At 36.5% G+C, this 14,578-nt stretch overlaps 1 pseudogene; it reads left to right on the plus strand.

Annotated features, from left to right (window-relative positions):
• Positions 1 to 14,578, plus strand: part of LOC130032587 (peptidyl-tRNA hydrolase 2, mitochondrial-like) — a 99,366-nt pseudogene that overhangs the window by 14,228 nt on the left and 70,560 nt on the right.

Here is a 14,578-nt window from a genome sequence, read left to right on the forward strand (position 1 = left end):
TAGCGTGTGCAGCTGGCCTCCAAGCCATGGAGTAAACCCCCAGGTACTTATTTCGAATATTCTTATGTGTTAGTCTCCTATTTTGTTACTTTATATTCCCCAGATGAAACCAATTTTCCATGTCTGACCCTCTCTTTCTGAATCATTTTGCTTAGCATGATACTTTTCATGTAGTACCCCTTGTATGTAAATTTCATGACATCAATTATTCTAACAGCTACATAGCATCCATTGTGTAGATGTACCAAAGTTTCTTTAACTTGTCATCTCTTCTAGGCCACTCAGGTTTTATCCAGATTCTAGCTATTGTAAACAGTGCTGCAATGAACAAACAAGTGCAGATGTCACTTTAACTATACGTTTTGGCCTCTCAGGGATATATTCCCAGGACTGGGATTGCTGGGTCAAATGGGAGCTCAATTTCTAATTTTTGGAGCATCATCCATAGTGTTTTCCAAAAGGGCTGAACCAGTCGTCATTCCTACCAGCAATGAAGGAGGGTCGCTTTCTCGCCACATCCGTGCTAGCACCTGTTGCTTTTGTTCTTTTGGATGTGGGACAATTTCTGTGGTGTGAGATGATATCTGGTTGTGGTTTTGATCTGCATCTCCCTGATGATTAATGATGTAGAACATTTTCTCATGTGCCTTTTAGCCATTTTGGATTTCTTCTTTGAGAAATTTTCTGTTCATTTGGTCGCACCAATTTTTTGATGGGGTTGGATGTTTTCTTCTTGTGGAGTTTAACCAGTATTTTGTATATCCTTGATATCAACCCCTTGTCAGATGTGTATTGGGTGAATATCCTTTCTCATTCTGTAGACTGTCTTTGTATTTTGGTCATTGTTTCTTTGAGGTGCAGAAGCTTCTTAGTTTAAGAGAGTCGCATTTGTCTATCTCTGCTTTCATTTGCTTGGCCACTGGTGTGACATCTTTGAAGATACCATTAGCTTCAATGTCATGGAGGGTTTTGTCAACTTTGTCTTCAATGTGCCTTATAGATTCCTGTCTGATGTTGAGGTCTTTAATCCATTTTGATCTTAATTTTGTACATGGTTGTTATGCAGAGATCTGAGCCCATTTTTTGCATGTAGCCGTCCAATTTTTCCAGCACAATTTGTTAAACAGGCTTTTCGTGCTCCACTTCACATTTCTTGCTCCCTTGTCAAAGATAAATTGATCATATGTTTGGAAGAGATGTCAGTATAATCAACCCTGTTTCATTGGTCTGAGGCTCTGCTTTTGTTCCAGTCCCAAGCTGTTTTAATTTTTACTGCTTTGTACTAGAGTTTGAAATTGTGGCGGTTGATTCCTCCCATTTTCTTTTTCCCAAGAATTGGTTTAGCTGTTCGTGGGTGCTTATTGTTCCATATGAATTTCAGTATTGTTTGCTCCATTTCTTTGAAGAATGTCATGGGTATTGTTATAAAGATCACATTGAATTTGTACGATGCTTTGGGAAGTATTGCCATTTTGACAATGTTAATTCTCCTGATCCATGAGCAGGGGATAACTTTCCATTTCCTCATGTCCTCTTTTATTTCCTGAAATAGTGCTTTGTAATTTTCTTTCCACAGGTCCTTTACTTCCTTACTTAACAAATTTCCTAGGTAGTTGATTTTCTGGTGCACAATTGTGAACGGGATTGTTTTTATCATGTCACTTTCTCTCTTTCACTACTTGCATATAGAAAAGCCATTAAGTTTTGGGTATTGATTTTATAGCCGGCAACTTTATTATACAAGTATAGTATCAGATCATCTGAGAATAGTGAGAGCTTGATTTCTTCCTTTCCTACGTGAATGCCCTTAATATATTTTTCTTGCCTAATCATTTCTGCAAGAACTTCCAGTACTATATTGAACAGCATTGGAGAAAGTAGGCATCCTTGTCTTGTCAATGATCTTAGGGGGAAGGCTCTCATTTTTTCCCCAAGCATGATGCTTGCTGTAGGCTTTTGGTAGATGACATTAACGATATTGAGGAAGGGTCACAGTCACAGTTGTCCCGTTATTCATTGATTTGATCAAGCGGGCCCAGTTACCTCTCCATTTTTTTGAGACATGTTGTTACTGTATTTGGCATATTGAATACATCACAGGTAGCTTGCCAGTCTTTGTGTGCTGGTGAGATACTACTCTCGGTAGCTTGCTGGGCTCTTCGAGAGGGGCGGAGTAATCAAACAGGGCTCTGCCAGACCGGCTGTGCAAGGCAAATGCCCTACCACTGTGCTATCGCTCACCCTCTATAGCCATTTGGCGTTTCATCATAAACGGGTGTTGGATCTTGTCAAAAAATTAGAATTTGATCTGCCATTTGACCCAGCTATAGCACTCCTGGGAATATATCCCAGAGAGGCAAAAAGGTATAGTCGAAGTGACATCTGCAATTGTTTGTTCATTGCAGCACTCTTTACAATAGCCAGAATCTGGAAAAAACCTGAGTGCCCAAGAACAGATGACTGGTTAAAGAAACTTTGGTACATTTACACAATGGAGTACTATGTAGCTGTTAGAAAAGATGAAGTTATGAAATTTACATACAAGTGGTACTACATGGAAAGTATCATGTTAAGCGAAATGAGTCAGAAAGAGCGGGATAGACACAGAAAGATTGCATTCATCTGGGGAACATAAAGCAACAAAAAGGGAGAGTAACACCCAGGAATGGCTGAGATTAGTACCAGGAATTTTGCTCCATGAATGGAAGGCCAGCCACACGCTCTAGGTGAAAAGGAAGCTCAGATAGAGAAGAGAGTACCAAATGAAGGGTGTTGTGAGGGCCCTCCCAGGGTGGGAGAAGCATGCTAAAAGTAGTCGATAGACCAAACATGATTGCCACTCAAAGCCTCTCTTGCAAAACACAGTACCCAAAAGAAGAGAGAACAAGGGGGAATACCCTGCCACAGAGGCAGAATGGGAAGGGGGGGATGAGGATTGGGGGGGGATGCTGGGACCCGTGGGGATGGATGACGGGCACTGGTGGAGGGATGGGCACTTGATCATTGTATAACTGAAACCCAAGCACAAAATTTGTAAGCCTATAACTGTACCTCATGGTTTTTCACTAATAAAAAAAGAAGAAAAAAACATGCATTGTTCACCTACTGAAAATGCTATTATCACACATTAACAGGTACACATAAAAAGACAATAAACAATTAATTTTTATTTAAAAAAACAAATGCTTTCTATACATCTATTTATATGATCATACTGTTTTTATCTATTGTTTTGTTGATATGATGAATTAAGTTGATTTATTTTCGAATGTTAAAGCATCCTTGCATCTGGGGATGAATCCCACTTGGTCATGGTGTATTATCTATTTGATGAGTTGTTGAATTCTATTTCCTAGTATTTTGTTGAACATCCGTGTTCATCAGGGATATCCGCTTGCAGTTTTCTTTTCTTGTGGTGTTTTGTTTCCTTTTGGTACTAGAGAGATAAGGGATTCATAGAAACTGTTTGGGAGAGTCTCTGTTTCTTCACTTTCCTAGAAAAGCTTCAGAAGAACTGGCAATAGGTCCTCTTATAAATATTTGGAGAAATTAGCTAGTGAATCCATCTGGACCTTGCTTTTGTTTTTGGGAAGACTTTTTGATTACAGTTTCAATTTCCTTGATGTTAATACGTCTATCCACGTATTCTAGATCTTCTTGATTCAGCATTGGGAGATGATAGGAATCCAGGAATTTATCTATTTCTTCTAGGTTCTCTTGTCTTGTGGCATACAGACTTTCAAAGTAGTCTCTGATGATCTTTTGAATTTCTTTGTTGTGTTATCTCCCTTCTCATTTCTGATTAGGGTTTTTAGGGTTCTCTCTCTCTGTTTCTTTGTGAGTCTTTCTAGTGGTTTATCTATATTATTTATTTTTTCGAAGAACCAGCTCTTGGTTTCATTGATCTTTCAGACTGATTTTTTGGTTTCTATCTCATTGATTTCTGCTCTAAGTTATATGATCTTTTTCCTTCTGCCTGATTTGGGCTACTTTTATTGATCCTTTTCTAAGATCTTGAGCTGTGAAGTCAAGTTGTTTATGTGGACCCTTTCTTCCTTCCTGAGAAATGCTTGCAGAGCTATAATTTTTTCCTCTTAACACGGCTTTAGCTGCATCCCATAGGTTTTGGTAGCACGTTTCTCCTTTCTTATTTTCTTCCAGGTATCTTTTGGTTTCGTCCTTGGCTTCCTTCCTGACCCACTCGTTGTTCAAACTTGAGTTGTTTAATTTCCAGGTGTTTGATTTGGTTCTTCGTGTTGGTGTGATTCACTTCTATCTTCAGTGCATCGTGGTCTGAAAAGATTGTTGATACTATTTCTATCTTCCTGAATCTATTGAGGTATGTTTTGTGCCCTAGCACGTGGTTTATTTAGGAAAATGTTCCATGTGCATTGGAGAAGAATATATATTCTTTCTTTTGCGGGTGTAAAGCCATGTATATGTCTATAAGCCCTCTCTCTTCTATTTCTTCTTTCCAAGCCAATGTTTCCTTGCTGAGTTTTGTTCTTGTTGATCTATCCAGAAGTGATAAGGCGATGTTGAATTCTCCGTCTCCTATTGTGTTGTTATCCATGTCCTCCTTAAAATCTGTTGGCAGTTGTTTTAAATAGTTAGCTATTCCCTCATTAGGTGCGTATACATTTAAGAGTGAGATTTCTTCCTGTTGTACGTATCTCTTGATGAATAGAAAATAACTTCCACTGTCCTTCTAATCTTTTTCAACGTGAAATTAATGCTGTTGGATACTAGTATGGCCACCCCAGCGTTTTTGAGGGAGCTGTTTGCTGGCAGAATTGTTTTCCAACTTTTAACTCTAGACTCTAATTGGTCTGACTGTTGAGATGAGTTTCTTGTAGGCAGCGGATTGTTGGGTTCTGTCTCTGAATCCATTTTGCCACTCTGTGTCTCTTAATTGGTGAATTTAGACCATTAATGTTGAGAAAGAATATTGTTATGGGGTTTTGTGCCATCTTTCTTTATGGGTCTGTTGTACTTGTAGGGTTTGTCTTGTCTTTTTTTTTTTTTTGCTTTTTGGGTCACACCTGGCGACGCACAGGGGTTACTCTTGGCTCTGCACTCAGGAGTCACTCCTAGTGGTGCTCAGGGGACCATATGGAATTCTGTGAATTGAGCCCCGGGTCGGCCGCGTGCAAGGCAAACACCCTACCTGCTGTGCTATTTCTCCAGCCCCGGGTTTGTCTTGTCTTATAGTAGCCCCTTTAGCCCGTCTTTCAGGTTTGGTTTTGAGTCTATGAAATTCTTGAGCTGATGTTTATCTAGAAAATCCTGTACCATTCCCTCCAGTTTGATGAGAGTTTAGCCAGATAAAGTATTCTTAGTGAAGCATTCATTTCAGTGAGTTTTTTCACTATATTCCGCCATTGCCTTCTGGCTTGGAGGGTTTCCTCTGATACATCTGCTGTGAATCTACGGGGTGCTCCATTGTATGAGATTTCCTTCTTTGACCTTGCTGCTTGCAGTATTTCATCTCTGTCTGCAGCCTCTATCATTCTAACTATGATATGTCCTGGAGTGTTTTTGTTAGGATCTCTTTGAGCTGGCACCCTTCGGGCTCCTTGAATCTGAATGGCTGCATTGTCCAGGTCTGGGAACTTTTCAGCAATGATTTGTTTAACCATGGCTTTTTCATTGAGATTCTTTCTCTGACCCTCTGGTAATCCAATTATTCTAATGTTATCCCTCTTAGAATCATCTCTAGGACTGTGATTCGTTCTAGAGCTATTTTGAGGTCTCTTGCCATTATTTCTTGTTGTCTGTTGGGTTGGTGCAGCTGATCTTCCAGCTTACTGATTCTGTCTTCAGCTGTGGTCATTTCTACTGTTGAGGGCACAAACTGAGTTTTATATTTCATCTGAGGAATCTTTTATTTGTGACATTTCTGCTCTCATTTCTTCCTGTAATTTCTCGATTGTTTCTGTCATGTTACTAGATATCTGCCTGACTGTTTCGTTGAGTTCATTGAACAGCTTCATTACTTCATATCTGAATTCTTTGTCAGAGGTATTTTAGGTGCATAGCACCTACTTAGGCTTCTGCACTCTTCATCTTCGGCCCCATGTGGTGGGGGTTTGCATTGTTTCTTCATGTTGGTGTGTAAGTATGGGATTTGAGATGATACACTAGATTTTTTTTGGTGTGAGTAAGCTACCTTCCGCCTAAAATTAGGCCACGCTCACTTCTGAAGAAACCACGCCCACTTTTGAAGAGGCCATGCCCCCATAGGAACCTGGTTGTGGAGGGGAGGATACTAGCTGGGAGGGGAAGAAAACCTGCACAGCATTTGGGACCAAGAGGAAGAGCCTCAGGGCTGTTTTTGTCCCAGGGTCCTAGAGGACACCTGGGGTGCTTGCACGGAGAAAGCAAAGTCCTGGGTTCGAATACTGGCGGGTTAACTAACCTGGAAAAGGAGGAAGACCGGCACAGCATTGGGGATGAAGAGGAAGAGTATATTTCTGTTTTTATCAATTTACTGGAAAAGTTTGTATAGGATTAGCAGTAGATCCTTTTCAAAGGTTTGAAAGAATTCACCATTGAAATTATCTGGGCTGGGATTTTGTTTTGAGGAGGAATTTGATTACCATTTCAATTTACATGGTGCTGACAGGTCTGTTCAGGTAGCCATATCTTCTTGTTTTATCCTTGCGTACTTACAAAAATCCAGGTAGGTATCAGTAGGTATATTTAAGTGTTTTTACGTTTATATTCAATCTATGGATCTTATTCTAGAAATTCATCCATTTCCTCTAGATAAATTATAAAAAACTTATAATTATCTTTACTAACAATAAGTTGATTCAATTTATCTACTTTCTCTTGATTCTGTATTGGGAGTTTGTGAAACCATAGAAATGTATATATTTCTTCTCAATTTTTTCCAATTTCTTTTTCAATGTATATATTTCTTCTCAATTTTTTCAGTGTCATAAAGTTGTTAATAGTCATATTGTCTGATCTTTTGAATTTATGAGGGAACTGTTGTAATTTATTTCTTTTCATTTTAGATCCAATCATCATTTGTTATGATCTACTTCTGTATTTCACTGTCAATCTAGCTATAGCTTTGTCGATGATAATTTTTTTTTCAAAATACCAGCTCTTGATTTCACTAATTTATTGTATTGTGTTTATTTGTTGTTTGGCTTTGACTTAGATCCACACTTATCAATGTGAAGAGATCACTCCTAGTTCTGTGTTTGGAGTCATACCTGGCAATGCTCAGGAAACATGTGGTGCTGGGAATTGATTTCTAGTTTTCTACATGCAAAAAAAAAAAACAGTTTGTGAAGCTAACTCCTCTGTCTCTTTATAGTGTTTTTTATTTCTATATCACTTATATCCACTCTGATTTATACTATTTTTCTTGTACTTATTTTGAACTTCTTTCTTGTACTGTTTCTTGTTCTTGAGATGTGATATTAGGTATCAAGGTATTGTCTTCAATTTATGAATTTATAAAGACTTGTTTGTGTTTAAGCATATGATAAATACCAGCAAATGATGCATGATAAAGAGAAGTCCATGTCAACTACATGCTCAGATCTCTGCATAACACCATGTACAAAAGTAAGATCAAAATGGATTAAAGAACTCAACATCAGACGGGAATCCATAAGGTACATTGAAGACATAGTTGGCAAAACCCTACATGACATGGAAGCTCATGTTATCTTCAAAGATTTCACGCGACTGGCCAAGCAAGTGAAAACAGAGATAGACAAATGGGACTATCTTAAACTAAGAAGCTTCTGCACCTCAAAAGCAACAATGACCAAAACACAAAGACAGTCTACAGAATGAGAAAGGATATTCGCCCAATACACATCTGACAAGGGGTTGATATCAAGGATATACAAAATACTGGTTGAACTCCATAAGAAGAAAACATCCAACCCCATCATAAAATGGGGCGACCAAATGAACAGAAAATTTCTCAAAGAAGAAATGCAAAATGGCTAAAACGCACATGAGAAAATGCTCTACATCATTAACCATCAGGGAGATGCAGATCAAAACCACAATTAGATATCATCTCACACCACAGAGACTGGCCCACATCCTAAAGAAGAAAAGCATCAGGTGCTGGTGCATATGTGGCGAGAAAGCAACCCTCCTTCATTGCTGGTGGGAATGCCAACTGGTTCAACCCATTTGGAAAACACTATGGACGATGCTCCAAAAGTTAGAAATTGAGCTCCCATATGACCCAGCAATACTACTCCTGGGAATATATCCCAGAGAGGCAAAAACGTATAGTTAAAGTGACATCTGCACTTGTTTGTTCATTGCAGAACTCTTTACAATAGCTAGAAGCTGGAAAAAACCTTAGTGCCCTAGAACAGATGACTGGTTAAAGAAACTTTGGTACATTTACACAATGGAGTACTATGTAGCTGTTAGAAAATATGAAGTTATTAAATTTACATACAAGTGATACTACATCAAAAGTATCATGCTAAGTAAAATGAGTCAGAAAGAAAGGGACAGACATAGAAAGATTGCATCTATCTGGGGAATATAAAGTTAAAAAAATAAGAGACTAAAACCAAGAATAGTCCAGATAAGTACCAGGAGGTTTACTCCATGGCTTGGAGGCCAGCCACACATGCTAGGGGAAAAGGTAGGTCATATAGAGAAGGGAGCATCAAATAAAGGGTGTTGGGAGGATTCTCCCAGGACGGGAGATTTATGCTGAAAATAGAATATAGATGAAACATGACTGCCACTCAATGCCTCTTTTGCAAACCACAGCACCCAAAAGGAGAGAGAGAACAAAAGGGCATGCCCTGCCACATAAGCAGGGTAGTATGGGGGGTGGGAGGGATACTGGGATCCGTGGTGGTGGAAAATGGGCACTGGTGGAGGGATGGGTACTTGATCATTGTATAATTGAAACCCGAGAACAAAAATTTGTAAGTCTACAACTGTACCTCATGGTTTTTCACTAATAATTTTTTTAAAGTAAAAAAAAGAGAAGTCCATATAATAAGATATTGGGGCATGGAGTTCTTTAGATTCCTATAAACTTTATCTATCATATTTATGTCTTTAACCTGCTTATTCTTCTCTGTCTGATTTATAAAACGGCGGGAGTATGGTATTCAACCTACTATATTTGTGTTTCTATCAACATTCCCCTGTAGAATTCCTGCTGTTAGTTGCTTTACATATTTTTATGATGATTTGTAAATATATGTGATGAATGTTAATTTCTGTTTTTATCCAGATAGTTGTTCATTATGTAGTGTATATCTCTGTCCTTCATTCCATTTAAAATTTTTAATGTCTATGTTTTCCCATATTAGTATGATTATCTCTGTCTTCTTTAACTTAAAATTTGATTTTTCTCAATCTTTTATTTTGAGACCGTGTTTATTATAAAATTAAAGCAAGACTTGTGAAAAAGGAAGAAGGGTGGTGTGTTTTACTTTTCTGATCCATTCAGCCACGCTGTGCTTTTGGATTGGTTAATTCCAGCCATTTCCATTAAACAGTGTTATTAAAATAAAGGAATATAATATCATCTTTTATGTGGTTTATTGGTGCTCTTGTAGTTAGTATTTGTTTCTTTACTCTTAAATATGAGATAATTTGGTTTCTTTATAGCACCAGTTTCGAACCATAATATGTTGTCAGTGAAGATTTGAAATGTATTAGAGAGTTTTAATAGTAGTCTAGCTCGACAAGTGTTTTTATTTGCATGACTATTTCATTCAATCCATTGAATATATTATACCATTTTAGTCTAGCCTATAAGGTTTTATTTGAAATACATTTTATGGAGGCTTCTATTTATATAATTTTGGCAGTATTTGTTGCTTACAGGACAGTATCTCTATCTTTGGCTCTTTAATTTTAATTGTCATGTGCCTTGGTTTTTGTTCTGTTTGCTTTTATCCTAATTTTAATTCTTCAAACATTCTGGATCATGGAGGCTATGTCTGTCTTCACATTGGGATTTTGGGTGGGTTTAATGTTTCTTCCCAAACTTCTGCCCCAATCTGTCCTTTATCTGGAACCCTTATAAATTGAGATATTATTTCTTTTTAAGCTATCCCATTAATCTCTGATGTTTTATTTATCTTATCATTTTTATTATTTTGTTTCTTTCAGATGTTTTCTTCCTTCTTGTATTCTTGGATATTATTCTTTATTCTGCTTCTGTCATTCTGTTGCTTATTTTCTTTCTTGCGTTTCTATGATATCCAGATCATCAATTTTTAATCAATTCTTCTCAATTCTTGTTGTTGTTGTTTTGGACCACACCTGCAGTTCTCATTGCTTACTCATTGCTTCGTGTTGAGAGATGACCCTGGTAGGGTTTGGGACCATATATATTGTCAGAGATAGTACTCAGTTGGCTACATGCAAGTCAAACACACTATTCTCTGTATCATCCTTCGGTACATGTATTCTATTCTTATTCAGAATATCTTCTATGGTCCTTTAATTTAGTGTATCACCTAAACATTATTAGTTTGAAATAATGTTAATATTATTTAGAGTTCGCTAGTCTGCTAATAGTAATACCGTTTTGCCCTTGGATCCTTCCAAGGTTTCTGGCATTTACAATGAGTGCAAATGCATTCTTTTCTTCTTTATGATGTCTGGCACTGCAACTCTCCCCAAATCAAGGGTTTTGGTTTAGGTTTCTTCTTAAAAAGAAGATTGAACTGGCAAATGCATGTTCCTCCTTTAGTACCTATAGCAGTCTAGTTTTTAGATAATTAAGCTGAACATTTCAGAAGTCTTAATATTTACTCAAATTCACATGACAAATAACAGTGATAGAATAACAATAACCTATCACACAATCGTATGTTTTGCTCTACCCAAAATTTCACCTTAGATTTCCCTGATAAACATAACAAATAAGTATATCTATATATCATTTTGTCCTTGAAAACAGGATTTTCATTAATCATCAAAACTAACACAACTGTGATACCTTATATCCACAAGCCAGGAATTGATTCTTTGCACCTCATGGTCCACTTAGCGTTTACAGGATTTACCACCAAAAGAGAAGTACCTCTGATCATTGTAACCTCTTTGTAACCCCAAACGAAAACCAACCAAGCAAAAATATTAAGTATTGTATAAGTATTTTTCTTTTTTTTCTTTTCTAGGCCTGTTCTGTTTTTTTTTTTAAATATTTTTACTGAACCAGTTCTGGATTCTTGATTGTCAAACTTAGAGAAAGAGTAGATTACTGTTATATCATTTCTGTGAATTTATCTCACTGACCTGCTTTTACTTATTATTTCTTTATAAGTCATTAGTTCATGTGAATTAAAATGTATATCTTAAGTATATTTAGATTTTATCCCCCGTTATTCTTTATGTGAGCTGTTTAATGTATATCTTGGTCTTTTTAAAGCATTGGTCTTGAGAATTAAAATAGGAGGTTGTATGTATGAAAGGGTGAATATTTCTCAGTGAAAGACTTCTTTTAAGAACGGGTTAAACTAAATAAAACAGGATAAAAGGTTTAAACAAAATAAATTCCAAATATTTCAATATGGGAAACTGAAAAATCCAATCCAATTATTCTTATATACGTAAATTGTCATTCAATTTTGAATAAATAAAGTTTCACCTTTCAAATTTATTGCCTCTTAGAAAACTAACAGGAGAAGCATACAGGTGTCAATGGTTACACTTTCCTTGAAAAAATATTTGTTTTAGGTACATTGATACTTAGTAAAAACAGCAACAGCACTGTGATTGCCAAAATAAAATGCATCTAGTGAAAGGTTACATAATAAATAGTGATTTTTTTTTCTACAGAGTTTACTTTGTCTAACATTGAATTAGATTTTCGTCCTTGTTCTTTAGAGATATTTTAAAATATGAAAAAATATCAATTAACTTATATTGTATTATGAAGGTTTCCTCTATTCAGACTTGAATCATACCATGAACTTTCTCCTTATTTCAGTGCATTTAGGTGCATGAATATATCTCTCTCATTCTAAAAGAGCTCTCTGTGTTAAGATAAATGCCATAATTTCTTGGAATTCATTTATATTGAGTACTAAAGAAGTTTTTCAAATGCAAATGTTATATGGATGTGATAAAGGGTTACAATAAATTACTCTTGCTTTATTGGCTTATTTAATCTGGAAACACTGTATGACAAATTTAATTACCTGTTGATATGAAAGGTAAGTTTCAAAAGACAGTCTCAGGTTCTGTTGCCTTTGCTGTATGGAACTCAGTTTACCAAGGCTGTTGAAAAGGAGCTGGATATTGTTAGAAAAGATGAAGTCATGACATTTACATACAAGTGGTACTACATGGAAAGTATCATGCTAAGCGAAATGAGTCACAAAGAGAGGGATAGACATAAAAATATTGCATTCATCTGGAGGACATAAAGTAACAAAATAGGAGATTAATACCCAAGAATAGCCGAGGTCAGTACCAGGAGGATTACTGCATGGCTTAGAGGCCAGGTTGGCATTCTAGAGGAAAGGGCAGCTCAGATAGAGAAAGGAGCGCCAAATAAAGGGTGTTTGGAGGATCCTCCCAGGAGGGGAGATGCATGTTGAAAGTAGACTATGGACTGAACATGATTGCCACTCAATGCCTCTTTTGCAGACCACAACACCCAAAAGGAAAGAAAGAACAAAAGGGAATGCCCTGCCACACAGGCAGGGTGGGATGGGGGGATGAGTGTGGGAGGTATACTGGTAGTGGAAAATGGGCACTGGTGGAGGGATGGATATTTGATCATTGTATAATTGAAACCCAAGCACAAAAATTTGTAAATCTACAACTGTACCTCATGGTGTTTCACTAATAAAAAATTAAAAAAGTAAAAAAAAATTTTTAAAAAGAAAAGAAAAGGAGCTGGATAAGTAAAAAGAAATTAAAAAAAGAAAAGAAAAGGAGCTGGATAGTATCAGATGCTAGAATAATTGTAAAGGGAAGCAGACACTCTGTTAGTGTATTGTTGGAACTAATATTACAATATTGCAATGATAGTACACAAAACTATCATTAAATATTTTATACCAGAATACTTCAATAAAATTAATAAATAATTAAGTTTTCAAAGGCAAAAACATTATAATAATACATAATACTTAAAATAATAATTTTTAAAATTAAAATATAAATAAATAATTGGAGAGAGTCTCAGTCCTTAAGGAAATTAATTGGGGATTATGTCAATGCAGTCCACTTAACTTAAATAATGAGCAAAAATGTAGTCAAGTTGTGGAGAGTATGCTGCTGACAAGATTGTATGGTGAACACTTTTTAGAAATGTGGTGTGGGTAGACATTGAATGAATTTTAGGTTTATATATGTATATATGATGTTGTTTTACGTACTGTGACTTTCAAAACTCTTATAGTATGCTTTTAGTGCAAAAAACATTTCAGTACCATATCGTCCACAACAGTGTCACTTTCTCCATCAATTTCAGAATCACCCATGCAAACTCTACGTCCTCAACCCCTTAATAAAATGTGTGCTGAGGAGAAATTATCAGGTTTTGTTGCCTTTTTTAATTTGTTAATCCCCACTTTTTGTCTTGTATTTATTAGGTAACACATGTGTATGTGTTTTATCCTATGGGCGGGATAAGCAAAACGTTTGTACTCATCCATAACAACATATACTGGTTTTGCCATTCCATAAAGTGGAATGATTTATACTTAAGTAACAAATTTAATTTACAATGAGATAGCCACTGGAGTAAATGATATACTTCTTGTTCCAAGATTAGTGACAAAAAAGAAAATAGACTTTGAATGATTCTTTCTTTGTCTTTGATCTAATTTCATCAGTTCTTCATGCCCAAGACAGCCTCGATAGCACAGGGGCTGGAGCGATAGCACAGCGGGTAGGGCGTCTGCCTTGCATGCAGCCAACATGGCCGACCCGAGTTCGATTCCTCTGCCCCTCTCGGAGAGCCCGGCAAGCTACCGAGAGTATTCGATATGCCAGACACAGTAACAACAAAAGTCTCCAATGGAGACGTTACTGGGCCCGCTCGAGCAAATCGATGATCAACGGGAGGGCCTTTACTTTACTTTACTAATTTAAATCATATTTCTCATGGCTATTAAAAATGTTGATTTCTCTGTGGAAAATTCCAAGAATATAAAGAGTTATTGTAAGGTCCAGATATTCTGTTTCTGTGTACATATTCAAAATAATTACAATCAGGGACTTTAACAGATACTTTAATATCAATACTAATAGTAGCATATTCATAAGCCAAGAGTTGGAAACAGCAAAATATATATTGGCAGGGGAATAGGTAAGCCAAATATCTAATATGCATTAATTGGTTATTATACATCTTTTTATAAAGATGAATTTTAGTATAAGCTAAAACATGGAGAAATCTGGAAAACATTATAAGGTAAATAAATATGAGTCAAGAAACACAACATTGTAATATTCTTTGTCCGTGATGTACCCAGAGCAGTCAAACTGAGATATAAAAACCATAATGATGATTTGAAAAGTCTATTGAGAGATTTTTTATGGCCTGGATATAGATACCCTTAAGTGGAGTTGCTGGGTTATTTGAGTCTAAGTT

The sequence above is a fragment of the Sorex fumeus genome, unplaced genomic scaffold (genome assembly GCF_029834395.1).
Source record: "Sorex fumeus unplaced genomic scaffold, SorFum_2.1 ptg000050l, whole genome shotgun sequence".
NCBI classification, from domain to species: domain Eukaryota; kingdom Metazoa; phylum Chordata; class Mammalia; order Eulipotyphla; family Soricidae; genus Sorex; species Sorex fumeus.